The 12,370-nt window shown below is 50.6% G+C and overlaps 2 pseudogenes; both read left to right on the forward strand.

Moving 5' to 3' along the window:
- The first annotated feature begins 403 nt into the window (after positions 1-403).
- Positions 404-5,741, forward strand: LOC123350042 (annotated as a pseudogene).
- Positions 5,742-6,191: 450 nt separating this feature from the next.
- On the forward strand, positions 6,192-11,802 carry LOC123350043 (annotated as a pseudogene).
- Positions 11,803-12,370: the final 568 nt, after the last annotated feature.

A 12,370-nucleotide genomic window follows, 5' to 3' on the forward strand; every position in this document is an offset into this window, starting at 1 on the left:
TTCAGCCTCATGGGTTTTGGTTAGATGCAACGACAGTGCATGGTTAGGATGAACATAGAAGGTGTTGTTATTATTACATCCTTTACAACAATAACCTAACCCTAAACTGAACAGCAACACTAAAAGCATTAACATTCCCATTGTAATCCTATGATGGAGTTGTTCACAATACAACATAATTACCAAGAGCGTTTTCTACCCATGCTGCTGACAAATAGCTGTGAAAAAGGGAGTGTTATTTCCCAGGCTTTTCATCGACAGAGGGGGCTATTTCCTGCTATACCCTAGGGCAACTGTATGGAATTAAGTCGAATTCCTTTGGGGTCCTTTGCCTTCATCGCAAAGGTTCTGCGTTACCGGGACCCAAGATGACAAGACACCTTTCTAAGGGGGCAGGCAGGATATGACGCGTTCTGGCCGGAAGCTGAAGCTAGACGAAATCAGCCTGGAAACAAAGGTGTCAATTTATAACCGAGAGCGTAATTAACAACGGGCACAATCTACCGACGGGCATGGTGGATTCACCACCACGACAATTTTTCAACCGAGACGAGATGTTCTTCTAAAAGATCCGCGCTAGAAATGAAATGAGAGAAGATCCCTAGATTTGGGCCTCAGCCTTTCTAGACGACTGTCCCCCTTTCAGCAGTCGGATTTGTCTTGCCTAACCCCACGTTTCACCTCACTTAAAAACGACTTGCTTCCGAAATCAGACATAAACATGCAAAAGTGTCCCAGCGTGCAGTTACTGGGAAATGGCTGACTTTCTCATTTGTACCATGGGATTATAAAATAAATTGATTGGAACAGAAAGGTTGTACTTACATTTCAGTGGATAGTAGATAGAGCCGTGTAAACAAGACATTGCCTGGATGAAATTTTAGTTTGTGCTGACTTTGCTCGCACTTTCTATGTAGCCTGTTGGAAATTAGGCGAATATCTAGATGAGTTGATGGACCCCTTGGAAGCCCTCAGCGTAGACCGGGGTACATGAGAACCACTGCCCTAGAGGGTCACCATGAACCCTTCTTGTCTTTGCATCTATGAATTTATGAGAAAACACTTCAAAGGACCAGATGGACGATGCACCAGACAAGACTGGCCTCATGGCCAAGCAGCGTCGTGGGGACTCTCTAAGGGGACATGAATGCAAATTTCAGTTATGCAAAATAAAACCAACCCCAGCCTTTTGAAGCTCCTTCATAGTTGTGCTAGTTTTGCTTCGCTTCTGTTGTGAGCTTGAAACGTTTGAAGGACAGACCCCAGCCAGGGCCCTGGAGCCATCTCTGGAGCTTCTTAGCATGTGTTTTGTGGTTTTAAGATGTTTTCTCTGTCATGCTTTCACCTTACGACTAGAATCACAGAAATGTAGGACTAGAAGGGCCCTCAATCTATCCAGTCTCTTGAGGCAGGAGTAAATATTATCTAGATGGGGGTTTGTCTAACCATCTCCCTTGGTCATTTCTTCCCGTGCTTCGCTACCCTGACTGTTCAAAAGTGTCTAACCTAAATCGTCCTTGCTGCAGTTCAATAAAGGAGCTGTGCGCTCATTGATACATGTGAGTAACTCCACAGTGAATAGCCCCTGCAAAGAAAGAACAACCCCCTGAGAATCCAAAGATGCCGTTTCATAATTTTGGCCTAAAATTTTAGGGTTTTGCCAGCCCCGAACTGAGAAATCTGTTGTGACCGCTCATAACAAGAGGTTCCATACGACCCTGAAGCATGAGGTTTAATATCCCTTCCACAACCTTTAGTTAGTCTGAGCGAATCTAACTCTGGATGCTCCTTTTCCCTATGGAAATGTCCAGTCCCTTTTCGAATCTTGCTAGGTGTTAGCCTCAGCATCATCCTGTGGCAATGAGTTCCACAGTCACTGAGGGCATCAGTGTGTCTTTTGAATTTCCCACTGTAATTTCCTGGGCTGTCTCCTTGTTCCTGTGCCATGCGACAGGGAAGACAGAATCCCCCAGGCTCTTTTCTCTGTCCTATTTTCGTTGTGTCATGCTCCCTCTTATGCTTTATGCAACCCTGATCTTTCTAGTCTCTCTTCACAGGAGAGTTTTTCTAGAGCCTGAACTGTCCCCGAGCCCCTGCTCATTCTGCCTTTCCTGTGTGGTGCTGATGGGGCCCAGGGCTGCAGGCAGGATCCAGATACGGGCGAGGGGCTGCGAGCGTGTTTCCAAACTGATACCTAGTCCTCTCTTCACCGGCTCTTTGATGAACTAAGCAGACCAGACCCCACTAGCCTCTAAGAGAGGTTTTCCAGATGTTCTGTGTAGCTTTATCCCCAATCTTGTGGTCTCTAGTGCTTTTCTTTGGGCCCTCCTGAGTCACAGATTCCAGACCCCGCTATCACAGCCGCCATGTCTAGCTTCAACTCCCAGCCACTGGATCGGGTTAGACCGTTCTCTGCTGGAGCCCGTTATTAACCTCTTCGAACCCCAAGGCACCAATCAAGAGGTAAGAGACCTTTTGAAATCCCTACTGGGGTGTCGGAGGAGGACTGCCCGTGGGGCCGTCTGTCGCTTTGGGGCTCACGCCATCCGAACTGACTGATTTTGCAGCAAGATCGGCTGCAGAGCGGTGCTGAGGAATTTGTTGCTTCCCTCAAGTAAGGTTAGTGAATGCGGTTCTGAGGAATAGTTTTGCCGCCCTCAATGAGGTTAATGCGCCGGCGCTGAGGGGTTTTTTGCTGCCTCAAATAAGGGAACAGTTATATTAAGTCCGGACATAAAGAATTAAGATTATTGTTAAAAAGAGCTGCCTCTAGATATGGGGAATGAAGGCGTGTGTAGGAATGAATGCAGGGGGGGTATGAGCCGCTGACCAGGTCTAAGACTTAAGCTGACTCCAGCCGCCCCAGGGCTACCCCATGTGGGAGATCTGAAAGCAACGGGGGTCAGCCGAACCCCGTGACCCAGCAGAGAATTTTCCCTTACTCAGGCCGCTGACCAGGACCGGGCTTAAGCCGCGAGGCGGTGAAACCCGTGACCCAGTGGACCCTTTCCCCGAGGTGTGTGTGTGGGGAAATCTTCCCTTATGAGCTGCTGAGCGGACAGGAGATATCCGCTGAGCGGACAGGATACTCCCCTGTGTGGTTGGAATATAGGTGGGGCACAGTCTAAAATCCCCCCCGCACCTCCGAAGAGATCCCCTGCGTACTACATGTACGGGCCTTATGGTTCTAGGACCTGCAGGTATTCAGAAAATCGGAATTTTTACCCGCGTGATAATCCAGCTAAACAATTCCCACTAGCCGGTACCTTCGATCTGGATAAAATCAGGGGAACCCTTACGTCACCAAAAGCCTCTGACCAACAGTGGGAGCAATTTGTCTATTGGTGGGAGGAAGCTACAGAGAGACTCCATGAGTCCCGAGTGCGGAGTCTGAAGGACTCCCAGGAAAAATTAAAGACTCGAGTGCAGGATTTAAAACCGAAATGTAAAGCCTCCGGCTGCCTCCCTACCCAAACCACCTCACCAACCCCCTCGGCCCCTTTATCTCCCCAGCTCGTTAAGGCTGAAGGGAGGAGGGGAAGGAACGGGTTAATTTGAAAAGTCAGCCTGGCCTAGAGAGAAGGAGGAAGCTGCTCTGCGTTCGAGGTCAAGAAGCAGCACAGTCTGTCTTGCTCTCCCTGCCAAGCACCAGCAAACCCAGCCGGCTGTGAAAAACAGAGACAGAGGCAAACCAAAGGCAACACAAGTGACAGGACTGAGATTACATTTGCAGAGGTTGGCCGCCCAGTGAGACCCAACAGTCTAGTCTGCCTTTGCGGCCCCGGAGCCGGTGTGGTTTGCGGACGCTGAAGAAGCCACAGGCAGCCGGCCTGGCCTGGGATACTGAGCAAAGGTCTCTGAGAGGGACGCCCCAAGAGACCCCAGGGCGGAAAAACCCAAGAGCGGAAGCAAGTTGGAGATTTTTTTGCAGCGTGTGTCTGGACAACCTGTGCACAGGATAACCTCCTGTGCACCCCCCACCTCTCTCTCTCCTACCCCCGGGCCTGGCACATCCTAATACAGACAATACCATAGACTCTGATGAAACCCAATGGCCAAGGCCTTTACCCCTTAGTGATCCCTATGGGATGGTGCCAATAGTGCAGCAGCAATTTGGAACATTTACAAAGGCCAACAACATGATGAGAAATTAGAGCAACTGGAAAAGGCCACTGGTGTTATTATTGGAGCACAGTTAACCCCGCGATCCTCAGCAGTGTCATTCGCAGCATGAAGAAGGAAGGAGAATGGAAGGTGCTGATCATGGACCACCCTAGCATGTGCATCCTCTCATCGTGCTGCACGACGTCTGACATCGTGGACAAAGGCATCACGCTCGTGGAAGATATTAATAAGTGCTGGGAGACAACTCCCAGCCTGGAGGCCATCTACCTACTCAGCCCTGTGGAGAAGTCGGTGCAGGCTCTGATCAATGACTTCCAGGGCACCTCCATCTTCATCTACAAGGCGGCTCACATCTTCTTCATCAACACCTGTCCTGAGCCTCTGTTCAATGACCTGAGGAAGTCACGGATCACCAAGGCCATCAAAACCCTCAGGGAGATCAACGTGGCCTTCCTGCCCTACGAGAGCCCGGTGTACTCCCTGGATGGGCCACAGACCTTCCACAACTGGTTCAGCTCCTACCGCTTCTTGGGAAAGAACAAGCAGATGGAGATGCTGGCAGAGCAGATTGCCACATTTGTGTGTAACCCTGAAGGAGTATCCAGCCATCCACTACAGGAAGGACCATGAAGATAACTTCCAGCTGGTGCACGCTGTGCTGGCCAAACTCAAGGCATTCAAGGCATACGAGCCCAGCATGGGAGAAATCCCCGACAAAGCCCGCTCCCAGCTGCTGATCGTGGACCAGAGCTTCGACCTGGTGTCCCCACTGCTGCACGAGCTCACCTACCAGGCCATGGCCTACGACCTGCTCAGCATCGAGAATGGCACCTACAAGTACGAGACGACGGGCATCAGCGACTCGCAGGAGAAAGAGGCACTGCTGGACGAAGACGACGAACTCTGGGTGCAGCTACGCCACATGCACATCGCTGACGTCTCCAAGAAGGTGACCGAGCTGCTGCGCACCTTCTGTGAGAGTAAGAGGCTGACCATGGACAAGGCCAACATCAAGGACCTGTCTCAGATCCTGAAGATGCCCCAGTACCAGAAAGAGTTGAACAAGTACTCCACGCACCTGAACCTGGCCGAGCACTGCATGCGGCACTTCAAACGGACAGTGGAGAAGCTGTGCAGCGTGGAGCAGGACCTGGCCATGGGGACAGACATGGATGGGGAGATGATCAAGGACCCCATGAAGATCATTGTGCCTGTCCTGTTGGACCCCAGCATGCAGGCCTAGGACAAGATCTGCATCATCCTTCTCTACATCTTCCTGAAGAATGGTATAGGCGTGGGGAACCTCATCAGGCTGATCCAGTATGCCAACATCCAGCAGCCACAGCATGCAGTTCCTGGGCATCTCTCTCGTGCCTCGGGGCGGGCAGCTGCGACCCAAGAGGAAGGTGCGGCTGGAGTCCACCTACCAGCTCTCCCGCTTCGGGCATTGGCACAAGAACAAGCCAGCGGCCGAGTACCGGACAGGCCCATGCCTCATCATCTATGTGCTGGGTGGGGTGTCCATGTCTGAGATGTCTGCATCCAAGTTCCCTTTATCCCTTTTCCCCTTCCACACTCCCCCCTTTTTGTGCTTCCAGCGCAACTACCAATCTTAAACCTCCATGTTCATCAAACCTTGTATTTCGGATTCCGGATCAAATGGTTCAGCCTCATGGGTTTTGGTTAGATGCAACGACAGTGCATGGTTAGGATGAACATAGAAGGTGTTGTTATTATTACATCCTTTACAACAATAACCTAACCCTAAACTGAACAGCAACACTAAAAGCATTAACATTCCCATTGTAATCCTATGATGGAGTTGTTCACAATACAACATAATTACCAAGAGCGTTTTCTACCCATGCTGCTGACAAATAGCTGTGAAAAAGGGAGTGTTATTTCCCAGGCTTTTCATCGACAGAGGGGGCTATTTCCTGCTATACCCTAGGGCAACTGTATGGAATTAAGTCGAATTCCTTTGGGGTCCTTTGCCTTCATCGCAAAGGTTCTGCGTTACCGGGACCCAAGATGACAAGACACCTTTCTAAGGGGGCAGGCAGGATATGACGCGTTCTGGCCAGAAGCTGAAGCTAGACGAAATCAGCCTGGAAACAAAGGTGTCAATTTATAACCGAGAGCGTAATTAACAACGGGCACAATCTACCGACGGGCATGGTGGATTCACCACCACGACAATTTTTCAACCGAGGCGAGATGTTCTTCTAAAAGATCCGCGCTAGAAATGAAATGAGAGAAGATCCCTAGATTTGGGCCTCAGCCTTTCTAGACGACTGTCCCCCTTTCAGCAGTCGGATTTGTCTTGCCTAACCCCACGTTTCACCTCACTTAAAAACGACTTGCTTCCAAAATCAGACATAAACATGCAAAAGTGTCCCAGCGTGCAGTTACTGGGAAATGGCTGACTTTCTCATTTGTACCATGGGATTATAAAATAAATTGATTGGAACAGAAAGGTTGTACTTACATTTCAGTGGATAGTAGATAGAGCCGTGTAAACAAGTCATTGCCTGGATGAAATTTTAGTTTGTGCTGACTTTGCTCGCACTTTCTATGTAGCCTGTTGGAAATTAGGCGAATATCTAGATGAGTTGATGGACCCCTTGGAAGCCCTCAGCGTAGACCGGGTACATGAGAACCACTGCCCTAGAGGGTCACCATGAACCCTTCTTGTCTTTGCATCTATGAATTTATGAGAAAACACTTCAAAGGACCAGATGGACGATGCACCAGACAAGACTGGCCTCATGGCCAAGCAGCGTCGTGGGGACTCTCTAAGGGGACATGAATGCAAATTTCAGTTATGCAAAATAAAACCAACCCCAGCCTTTTGAAGCTCCTTCATAGTTGTGCTAGTTTTGCTTCGCTTCTGTTGTGAGCTTGAAACGTTTGAAGGACAGACCCCAGCCAGGGCCCTGGAGCCATCTCTGGAGCTTCTTAGCATGTGTTTTGTGGTTTTAAGATGTTTTCTCTGTCATGCTTTCACCTTACGACTAGAATCACAGAAATGTAGGACTAGAAGGGCCCTCAATCTATCCAGTCTCTTGAGGCAGGAGTAAATATTATCTAGATGGGGGTTTGTCTAACCATCTCCCTTGGTCATTTCTTCCCATGCTTCGCTACCCTGACTGTTCAAAAGTGTCTAACCTAAATCGTCCTTGCTGCAGTTCAATAAAGGAGCTGTGCGCTCATTGATACATGTGAGTAACTCCACAGTGAATAGCCCCTGCAAAGAAAGAACAACCCCCTGAGAATCCAAAGATGCCGTTTCATAATTTTGGCCTAAAATTTTAGGGTTTTGCCAGCCCCGAACTGAGAAATCTGTTGTGCTTTTTCAAGGGAAAGCCGGGGATTTTCCGTAAAGATGGGACAGTTCCCATTTTGTTGAAAAAATAAATACTTTTCCACCTGCGAAGGGTGGTGGGTATCCCATCTGGTGGGAAATTTCTGACTTGTGCTGGTATAGAAATGGGTCAGAACAAACTCCATCTGGTTCAGAATCCATCCCTGACCTGGGCCAGTGCCACATGCTGCAGAGGCAGGTATAAGAACCTGCAGGAGCAGGTGAGGATCTGCCCCCATGAAAATTCCCTCCTGACCGCTCATAACAAGAGGTTCCATACGACCCTGAAGCATGAGGTTTAATATCCCTTCCACAACCTTTAGTTAGTCTGAGCGAATCTAACTCTGGATGCTCCTTTTCCCTATGGAAATGTCCAGTCCCTTTTCAAATCTTGCTAGGTGTTAGCCTCAGCATCATCCTGTGGCAATGAGTTCCACAGTCACTGAGGGCATCAGTGTGTCTTTTGAATTTCCCACTGTAATTTCCTGGGCTGTCTCCTTGTTCCTGTGCCATGCGACAGGGAAGACAGAATCCCCCAGGCTCTTTTCTCTGTCTCTGTCCTATTTTCGTTGTGTCAGGCTCCCTCTTATGCTTTATGCAACCCTGATCTTTCTAGTCTCTCTTCACAGGAGAGTTTTTCTAGAGCCTGAACTGTCCCCGAGCCCCTGCTCATTCTGCCTTTCCTGTGTGGTGCTGATGGGGCCCAGGGCTGCAGGCAGGATCCAGATACGGGCGAGGGGCTGCGAGCGTGTTTCCAAACTGATACCTAGTCCTCTCTTCACCGGCTCTTTGATGAACTAAGCAGACCAGACCCCACTAGCCTCTAAGAGAGGTTTTCCAGATGTTCTGTGTAGCTTTATCCCCAATCTTGTGGTCTCTAGTGCTTTTCTTTGGGCCCTCCTGAGTCACAGATTCCAGACCCCGCTATCACAGCCTCCATGTCTAGCTTCAACTCCCAGCCACTGGATCGGGTTAGACCGTTCTCTGCTGGAGCACGTTATTAACCTCTTCGAACCCCAAGGCACCAATCAAGAGGTAAGAGACCTTTTGAAATCCCTACTGGGGTGTCGGAGGAGGACTGCCCGTGGGGCCGTCTGTCGCTTTGGGGCTCACGCCATCCGAACTGACTGATTTTGCAGCAAGATCGGCTGCAGAGCGGTGCTGAGGAATTTGTTGCTTCCCTCAAGTAAGGTTAGTGAATGCGGTTCTGAGGAATAGTTTTGCCGCCCTCAATGAGGTTAATGCGCCGGCGCTGAGGGGTTTTTTGCTGCCTCAAATAAGGGAACAGTTATATTAAGTCCGGACATAAAGAATTAAGATTATTGTTAAAAAGAGCTGCCTCTAGATATGGGGAATGAAGGCGTGTGTAGGAATGAATGCAGGGGGGGTATGAGCCGCTGACCAGGTCTAAGACTTAAGCTGACTCCAGCCGCCCCAGGGCTACCCCATGTGGGAGATCTGAAAGCAACGGGGGTCAGCCGAACCCCGTGACCCAGCAGAGAATTTTCCCTTACTCAGGCTGCTGACCAGGACCGGGCTTAAGCCGCGAGGCGGTGAAACCCGTGACCCAGTGGACCCTTTCCCCGAGGTGTGTGTGTGGGGAAATCTTCCCTTATGAGCTGCTGAGCGGACAGGAGATATCCGCTGAGCGGACAGGATACTCCCCTGTGTGGTTGGAATATAGGTGGGGCACAGTCTAAAATCCCCCCCGCACCTCCGAAGGGATCCCCTGCGTACTACATGTACGGGCCTTATGGTTCTAGGACCTGCAGGTATTCAGAAAATCGGAATTTTTACCCGCGTGATAATCCAGCTAAACAATTCCCACTAGCCGGTACCTTCGATCTGGATAAAATCAGGGGAACCCTTACGTCACCAAAAGCCTCTGACCAACAGTGGGAGCAATTTGTCTATTGGTGGGAGGAAGCTACAGAGAGACTCCATGAGTCCCGAGTGCGGAGTCTGAAGGACTCCCAGGAAAAATTAAAGACTCGAGTGCAGGATTTAAAACCGAAATGTAAAGCCTCCGGCTGCCTCCCTACCCAAACCACCTCACCAACCCCCTCGGCCCCTTTATCTCCCCAGCTCGTTAAGGCTGAAGGGAGGAGGGGAAGGAACGGGTTAATTTGAAAAGTCAGCCTGGCCTAGAGAGAAAGAGGAAGCTGCTCTGTGTTCGAGGTCAAGAAGCAGCACAGTCTGTCTTGCTCTCCCTGCCAAGCGCCAGCAAACCCAGCCGGCTGTGAAAAACAGAGACAGAGGCAAACCAAAGGCAACACAAGTGACAGGACTGAGATTACGTTTGCAGAGGTTGGCCGCCCAGTGAGACCCAACAGTCTAGTCTGCCTTTGCGACCCCGGAGCCGGTGTGGTTTGCGGACGCTGAAGAGGCCACAGGCAGCCGGCCTGGCCTGGGATACTGAGCAAAGGTCTCTGAAAGGGACGCCCCAAGAGACCCCAGGGCGGAAAAACCCAAGAGCGGAAGCAAGTTGGAGATTTTTTTGCAGCGTGTGTCTGGAGAACCTGTGCACAGGATAACCTCCTGTGCACCCCCCACCTCTCTCTCTCCTACCCCCGGGCCTGGCACATCCTAATACAGACAATACCATATACTCTGATGAAACCCAATGGCCAAGGCCTTTACCCCTTAGTGATCCCTATGGGATGGTGCCAATAGTGCAGCAGCAATTTGGAACATTTACAAAGGCCAACAACATGATGAGAAATTAGAGCAACTGGAAAAGGCCACTGGTGTTATTATTGGAGCACAGTTAACCCCGCGATCCTCAGCAGTGTCATTCGCAGCATGAAGAAGGAAGGAGAATGGAAGGTGCTGATCATGGACCACCCTAGCATGTGCATCCTCTCATCGTGCTGCACGACGTCTGACATCGTGGACAAAGGCATCACGCTCGTGGAAGATATTAATAAGCGCCGGGAGACAACTCCCAGCCTGGAGGCCATCTACCTGCTCAGCCCTGTGGAGAAGTCGGTGCAGGCTCTGATCAATGACTTCCAGGGCACCTCCATCTTCATCTACAAGGCGGCTCACATCTTCTTCATCAACACCTGTCCTGAGCCTCTGTTCAATGACCTGAGGAAGTCACGGATCACCAAGGCCATCAAAACCCTCAGGGAGATCAACATGGCCTTCCTGCCCTACGAGAGCCCGGTGTACTCCCTGGATGGGCCACAGACCTTCCACAACTGGTTCAGCTCCTACCGCTTCTTGGAAAAGAACAAGCAGATGGAGATGCTGGCAGAGCAGATTGCCACATTTGTGTGTAACCCTGAAGGAGTATCCAGCCATCCGCTACAGGAAGGACCATGAAGATAACTTCCAGCTGGTGCACGCTGTGCTGGCCAAACTCAAGGCATTCAAGGCATACGAGCCCAGCATGGGAGAAATCCCCGACAAAGCCCACTCCCAGCTGCTGATCGTGGACCAGAGCTTCGACCTGGTGTCCCCACTGCTGCACGAGCTCACCTACCAGGCCATGGCCTACGACCTGCTCAGCATCGAGAATGGCACCTACAAGTACGAGACGACGGGCATCAGCGACTCGCAGGAGAAAGAGGCACTGCTGGACGAAGACGACGAACTCTGGGTGCAGCTACGCCACATGCACATCGCTGACGTCTCCAAGAAGGTGACCGAGCTGCTGCGCACCTTCTGTGAGAGTAAGAGGCTGACCATGGACAAGGCCAACATCAAGGACCTGTCTCAGATCCTGAAGATGCCCCAGTACCAGAAAGAGTTGAACAAGTACTCCACGCACCTGAACCTGGCCGAGCACTGCATGCGGCACTTCAAACGGACAGTGGAGAAGCTGTGCAGCGTGGAGCAGGACCTGGCCATGGGGACGGACATGGATGGGGAGATGATCAAGGACCCCATGAAGATCATTGTGCCTGTCCTGTTGGACCCCAGCATGCAGGCCTAGGACAAGATCTGCATCATCCTTCTCTACATCTTCCTGAAGAATGGTATAGGCGTGGGGAACCTCATCAGGCTGATCCAGTATGCCAACATCCAGCAGCCACAGCATGCAGTTCCTGGGCATCTCTCTCGTGCCTCGGGGCGGGCAGCTGCGACCCAAGAGGAAGGTGCGGCTGGAGTCCACCTACCAGCTCTCCCGCTTCGGGCATTGGCACAAGAACAAGCCAGCGGCCGAGTACCGGACAGGCCCATGCCTCATCATCTATGTGCTGGGTGGGGTGTCCATGTCTGAGATGTCTGCATCCAAGTTCCCTTTATCCCTTTTCCCCTTCCACACTCCCCCCTTTTTGTGCTTCCAGCGCAACTACCAATCTTAAACCTCCATGTTCATCAAACCTTGTATTTCGGATTCTGGATCAAATGGTTCAGCCTCATGGGTTTTGGTTAGATGCAACGACAGTGCATGGTTAGGATGAACATAGAAGGTGTTGTTATTATTACATCCTTTACAACAATAACCTAACCCTAAACTGAACAGCAACACTAAAAGCATTAACATTCCCATTGTAATCCTATGATGGAGTTGTTCACAATACAACATAATTACCAAGAGCGTTTTCTACCCATGCTGCTGACAAATAGCTGTGAAAAAGGGAGTGTTATTTCCCAGGCTTTTCATCGACAGAGGGGGCTATTTCCTGCTATACCCTAGGGCAACTGTATGGAATTAAGTCGAATTCCTTTGGGGTCCTTTGCCTTCATCGCAAAGGTTCTGCGTTACCGGGACCCAAGATGACAAGACACCTTTCTAAGGGGGCAGGCAGGATATGACGCGTTCTGGCCGGAAGCTGAAGCTAGACGAAATCAGCCTGGAAACAAAGGTGTCAACTTATAACCGAGAGCGTAATTAACAACGGGCACAATCTACCGACGGGCATGGTGGAT

Source organism: Mauremys mutica, chromosome 15 (assembly GCF_020497125.1).
Source record: "Mauremys mutica isolate MM-2020 ecotype Southern chromosome 15, ASM2049712v1, whole genome shotgun sequence".
In the NCBI taxonomy this organism is placed as follows: domain Eukaryota; kingdom Metazoa; phylum Chordata; order Testudines; family Geoemydidae; genus Mauremys; species Mauremys mutica.